This window comes from Chelonia mydas, chromosome 8 (assembly GCF_015237465.2).
Source record: "Chelonia mydas isolate rCheMyd1 chromosome 8, rCheMyd1.pri.v2, whole genome shotgun sequence".
Lineage (NCBI taxonomy): Eukaryota > Metazoa > Chordata > Testudines > Cheloniidae > Chelonia > Chelonia mydas.
In genome coordinates, this window is record NC_057854.1 from 35843888 (window position 1) to 35850394 (window position 6507).

Consider the following 6507-nt stretch of genomic DNA (forward strand, 5'->3'; position numbering starts at 1 on the left):
TGAGGAGGAGCTGAACAAGCGCACTGCTTTGCTTTCTCATCAAAAGGCATTTGTGGCTGTATACACGTGAGGCATTGTAGCACAGCTTGAAAATCAACTTTATTTCCCCCACTGATCACTAGGAGCTGCAAGCGACTCATCTCGCACCCGAGCTAAATGCATGAACAACATGGGACGCTGCCTTTTGCATTGCTGAAAGGCATGTGAATTTCATGCATGTAAGTATCATGCACCAGGCATTGTTTGCCTGAAGTTTGAAAGATATCTTTATTTTCACAATTCATAGGAGCAAGTTTTAGAAACAGATCCCATAACCACCGGCCAACATCATATCTTTACTCCAAGACGCCAGCCCGTGAATGTTCTTTTGTTTCTCAGGAAAGGGCCAGAGAATAGTGAAACAATCTAGGATTCCTGCTGATCAGTAAGTATCCCCCTAGTGTTCTCTCACTTCACTGTCAGATTCCAGGGTTTGGTTGCTGCCTGATGTATCTTTAGTGTAAATAATAAAAATTAGTTGTGTTTATCTCCTCCCCCCTCACCAAGAGGAAATTCATCTCACTCAGCTGCTGCGGAGATAGATCTGGCAATGGGTAAGTAGGATTAGGGAATGATATTACTATCACTGAAGGTTTTCTCTGGGGCCGCATGCCACACTTGCTCGGCACAGCACTGGTATGGAGTGCTGGGTGTATAAGCTCAAGGTAAAAGGTGATGAGCCAGGCCAGGCAACACATGGGAACCTGATCCTGCATTCCTGAGAGCACTGCTGGGAGACTGCCAAAGTTTTCCTGCCTAATAAGGCCTCAGATGTTGCTAAGTGCCTCATTTGCACAGTGAGGAATGCACTTAAATCCAGGTTTCTGCAGACATGCCCATTCTTCACCCACAGCCTGCTCCCTTTTTTATGTGTAAGGGAGTAAGCAGGCCTGCAAGGGGCTTGATATCTACCAATGCCCTGTGGAGAGACTACCCCTGAAGTTTAGCTTTCATTGCACCACAGAGCCTCTTCTTGGGCTGGGGTGCAATCAACGCATGCACTGTGCAAGGGTTTGCGCCAACAAAGGCTGATGTGCAAATATGGGCAGGCAGGCCAATCAAAATAAAGGACTATGGGGCTTCCCATGTCTAGTTATGCATCCTCTCCACTGGATGACACCTTTCCATGTGGCACCATTCTTCCTTTGAGCTTCTTAGGTTTATTTGGTAGCTGCACTCTCTTTTATATACCTGGACTTGTCAGGAGTCACTGGCAATCAGTGGCTCTGCTCGCTCTCTCTCTCTCTCAGTAGGACTGCCACTACAATAATCAGCTGTCCTTTGGCAGTACCCAAATGCTTTATCTGCTTGTCCCATCCAGGTAGATGTTTCCCTGCTCTCTTGTTGTTATCTGATAATATACACAGCTAATGTTATCTGACCTTCTCCGGCTCCTATCTCCTTCAGCAAGCTCAGCTGTTTAATCTACTCTTCTGGTTCTTAGCTGTTTCTGGTTCTGCTGAGCTCCCTCAAAGGATTTTTATTTTATAGGAAATCCAGGCAATTTATTCTAAGATGGTTTATTAACAGGATCTGAAAAATGTGAATTGTTCAGGCAAGGGCTTTGTTTCTATTCATTCCCACTTCTTCAGCTGCCCTCTCACAAGGAGGTTCAAAGAGAACCAAAATGGTGGCTTTCGTCTCACTGTTGAATGATGGGGCTGGACTACCTTATGAATCCCAGGGACAGAGAACGCTCTGATCACGGCAGAGCCCGCCAGCATTGTTCTGCCTCCCTGCCCAGACTGGCAGATCATCCTGTGCCCCTGACTTTTAATTCCCATTCTAAAAATACATATACACCTGGGAGCATTCCTTTCAAAGCCTGTCTGGGGCACTTGATTTAATCTGGCAGGAAAATATAGTGACTGGTCCCTCTCCAGAGTTTGGAATCACAAGGCACCACTATGATCTCCTCTCTAGATCCAGTGCCAGATGACTGAAGGAAAATGTTGGACCTTTGCATATTCAGTTCTCCAGGATAGAATTAATCTGCTCTGATCAGGTCCTTGCTGGGAAGGGATTGCTCTCTCTCTCCCAGGTCCTCCACTCAGCCTGAGCATAAACAGCAGCCCGCCAAGGTGCTAGAAAATAAAAAAGCAACATTTAAAGAACTAGGAAAAAGCCCCTTCCCTGCCACTAAGCTATGGGTGGGGCTGCCTCTGCCACTTCTCCCAGAGGCTACTACTAAGTCACTCCTCAGGGTTACCTGCCCCATGAATGTCACTTCTCAAGCCTTGTTTTCCCTGCCTTCGGACAACAGTCATCAGGAACAGGAAGATCTGGCACAGCTCCTCTGTCCTACGGACTTCCAGAAGCAGCTTTGCAGCCAGCAGCAGTCCTCTCCCATGACATGCCCGCCCACAGCGCAGAGTCAGTGGGACTGGAGCAATTGGATGCAGACACCAAGTGTAAGGTCACTCCTGCTCCAACCGCTATGAGAACCTCCCAGGAGGCAAGTCACACCCATATAGCTATGGGTCCTACCCCATTTAGCATCTTAGGGCAGCAGCCCAAGAGCAACACTTTTCATCACCCCATGGACTGCAGGCTCTTTCCTGCCACCAGTCTTCTATCTCACTTACAATCCGCTTTGGAGCATATTTATTCCATCCTTGCCAGCAAAACTAATACATCTGCAAAGGAATGTAATATGTAATACTGAACAGTCTGCTGAGAAACACACACAGCCTGCATGATTGCATTTTTCCCTAACAAATCTTAAACAGCCAGGTAGGTTTATATATGTAATAGGCCTGCCTTTGTAAAGCGGGACAAGGAGCTAAGCGTACATTTATGAATGAAGATGAGACATTTTGAACTAAGCACTGACTGTGCAGAGAAAGATTATCACATTACAAAGGTGTTGCCAAAATTCCTTTTCATCCCACAGAGACTGCAGAAGGTTAATTTGCTCATATCTGATTGGTGACCTGTGAAATTCTCCATGACACTTTTTCTCATTTACCTTGAAATTGTGGAAGAGGAGAATGATCAACATATAAATTAATGATGTGTGCACAGTACTGCTTCTGCTCTTCTCTGCTCCTCTCAGAGTCCTCAGATCTCCAGTCCCAGTTGTATGTAGCTTCCTCTGAAGTTACAGGTTTGGGTACCAGCACGACATCTGTGTCTATATAGTTGCATTCGTTAATCAAATTCACACCAGTCCTTAATCCAAATTAACTCAGTGTAGACAAGATAGCATATGCATCCAAAGCAGTGAAGACAAGTCCTATTAGCCATAGCCACATACAATTTACCTCTGCAAAGGCTGAGGATGCAAGATACCGTTCAAATAAGACATTAGTGATTTGGGGCTCAGTGCAGGAGACAATGAGTCGGTCTGAATGTGATCAGAGAAACCATAACAGGAGCGTTTAAATTCAATATAATTTGTTACTCAGAATTAACTAATAGATCAGTGTGGTCTTGTAGGGCATGCCTGCCCTGCAGCACCCCCTGCTGAGTTAGTGCAGTGCTGTCCATGCTCCCTTCCTCAGTTTCCCTTCTCAGGAAGCCAGTAACTTGACTTCAGGCACACTTGACCCAATAATACCCTCCTTGTGGCTTATTACAAAACTTCCCGACAAAAGGATCCATAACAAAAAATCCCAAATAAAGAAAAGGTGCTTCTGGCTTTCAGGGCTCCTCTGAAGCCTGCACTCTAAGCTCTGCTTACAGTCCCCTCAGGGTTTTCTTCTCAGTCTTTATGTCTCTGATTATAGCAGGTGCCCCAGCCCTTTCCCCGTAAGCTTGGGTAGTTCAAATAATTATCGTCCAGCTCCTTACCAGGAGCTTCTGCAGCTGGGTTGCCATTAGTCTCTTTCAGCTGGCCCCACTTCCTCCTCAGGCTGAGAAGGTTTGGCATATTCCTTGCAGCAGGCTGGTCTCTACACTGCTGGAGGAGGCAACACCTATGCTGGCCCCTTCTCCCAGCTCATCCCAATTGGTTGGGAGACAGGGGAGCTTTGCCCCACCACCTTTGCAAGGCTCCTGGCCCTTAAAGAAGCAGTACTTGGGTTTCCTCCCAAGCCCAACTTACTCTCTGGCCTGCTTCCTCTCTCCTAATATCATCCAGGTCCTTGTACCTACAATCAGACCTTTCAATTCTTAAAGAGCCATGCCAGGCGCTGCGGTGGACTGACCAGTTGGAGTACTGCCCTCAGGGGACAAACTACCCCGTCACATGTGGACCCTTTTTCTTTTTCATGTATTGAAATTGATCTGTACAATTGTAATCCACTAACATCGTTATTTACTAGGGCTGTCAAGCGATTAAAAAATTAATTGTGATTAATCGCGTGATTAATCATGCTGTTAACAATAGGAGAATGCCATTAATTAAAATATTTTGGATGTTTTCTACATTTTCAAATATATTGATTTCAATTACAACACAGAATACAAAGTGTACAGTGCTCATTTTATATTTATTTTTATTACAAATATTTGCACTGTAAAAACCAAAAGAAATAATATTTTCAATTCACCTAATACAAGTACTGTAGCGTAAACACTTTATCATGAAAGTTGAACTTACAAGTATAGAATTATGTACAAAAAATAACTGTATTCAAATATAAAACAATGTAAAACTTTAGCGCCTACAAGTCCACTCAGTCCTACTTCTTGTTCAGCCAATCGCTCAGACAAACCAGTTTGTTTACATTTGCAGGAGATAATGTTGCCCGCCTCTTCTTTACAATGTCACCTGAAAGTGAGAACAGGAGTTCGCATGGCACTGTTGTAGCCGGTTCTCAAGATATTTATGTGCCAGATGCGGTAAAGATTCGTATGTCCCTTCATGCTTCAACCACCATTCCAGAGGACATGCGTCCAAATAATCCAAAGCAGTGCAAACTGATGTTTGTTCATTCTCATCATCTGTATCAGATGCCACCAGCAGAAGGTTGATTTTCCTTTTTGGCGGTTTGGGTTCTGTAGTTTCCGCATCGTAGTGTTGCTCTTTTAAGACTTCTGAAAGCATGCTCCCCACCTCATCCCTCTCAGATTTTGAAGGCACTTCAGATTTTTAAACCTTGGGTTAAGTGCTATAGCTATCTTTAGAAATCTCATATTGGTACCTTCTTTGCGTTTTGTCAAATCTGCAGTGAAAGTGTTCTTAAAACGAACATGTGCCAGCTCATCATCCTAGATTGCTATAACACGAAGTATATGGCAGAATGTGGGTAAAACAGAGCAGGGGACGTACAATTCTCACCCAAGGAGTTCAGTCACAAATTTAATTAATACATTATTTTTTAACGAGCATCGTCAGCATAGAATCATGTCCTCTGGAATGATGGTTGAAATATGGAGGGACATATGAATCTTTAGCACATCTGGCATGTAAATATCTTGCAACGCCGGCTACAAAAGTGCCATGCGACCACCTGTTGTCACTGTCAGGTGGCATAAATAAGAAGCAGGCCACATTATCTCCCGTAAATGTAAACAAACTTGTTTGTCTGTTGGCTGAACAAGAAGTAGGACTGAATGGACTTGTAGGCATAGGCCCCGACTCCATGGGTGCTGCGGGGCTGGAGCACGCAGGGGGAAAAATTAGTGGGTGCTCCACACCCACCGGGAGCCAAGCTCCCCCCACACCCAACCCCTCCCCCAAGCAGGGCATCCCCACTCCTCCCCCTCCCAGCTCTTCCCGCCCGCCGCCTAACAGCTGTTTGGCGGCGCTTAGGATTTTCTGGGAGAGAGGGGGAGGAATGGGGACATGGTGCACTCAGGGGAGCAGGCGGTAAAGAGGCAGGGCAGGAGCAGGGACTTGGGGGAAGAGGGTGGAATTGGGGCGGGGCAAGGGTGGTGCAGGGGTGGGGTCAGAGGCGGGGTGAGGGGCGGGGGGTTGAGCACCCACAGGGCAGTCGGCGCCTATGCATGTAGGTGCTAAAGTTTTACACTTTTTTGAGTGCAGTTATGTAGCAAACAAAATCTTCATTTGTAAACTGCACTTTTATGATAGAGATTGCATTACAGTACTTGTATAAGCTGAATTGAAAAATACTATTTTTTATTATTTTTACAGTGCAAATATTTGTAATGAAAAATGATAAAATAAAGTGAGCATTGTACACTTTGTATTCTGTGTTGTAATTAAAATCAGTATATTTGAAAATATAGAAAAACATCCATAACTATTTAATAAATTTCAATTGGTATTCTATTGTTTAACAGTGCGATTAAAACTGTGATCACTCACGATTAATTTTTTTAACCGTGATTAATTTTTTTGAGTTAATTGCGTGAGTTAATTGCGTGAGTTAACTGTGATTAATCGACAGCCCTATTATTTACATATTTTGGGTTTTCTTTTCAGCATTGCTAACTGACATCCTAGAATTCAAGATAGAATGGCTAGAGCAGGGATTGGCAACCTTTGGCATGTGGTCCAACAGGGTAAGCTCCCTGGCGGGCCAGGCCGGTTTGTTTACCTGCCGTGTCCACAGGTTCAGC

At 44.7% G+C, this 6507-nt stretch overlaps 1 long non-coding RNA gene across 1 annotated transcript; it reads right to left on the reverse strand.

The window, feature by feature from the left end:
- Nucleotides 1-252: 252 nt before the first annotated feature.
- Nucleotides 253-4232, reverse strand: LOC122466785. Its single transcript, XR_006292590.1, has 2 exons — nt 3008-4232; nt 253-2123 (listed from the first exon to the last, which is right to left on the reverse strand). It is a non-coding gene; the product is annotated as an uncharacterized LOC122466785 (long non-coding RNA).
- Between the last annotated feature and the right edge of the window lie 2275 nt (nt 4233-6507).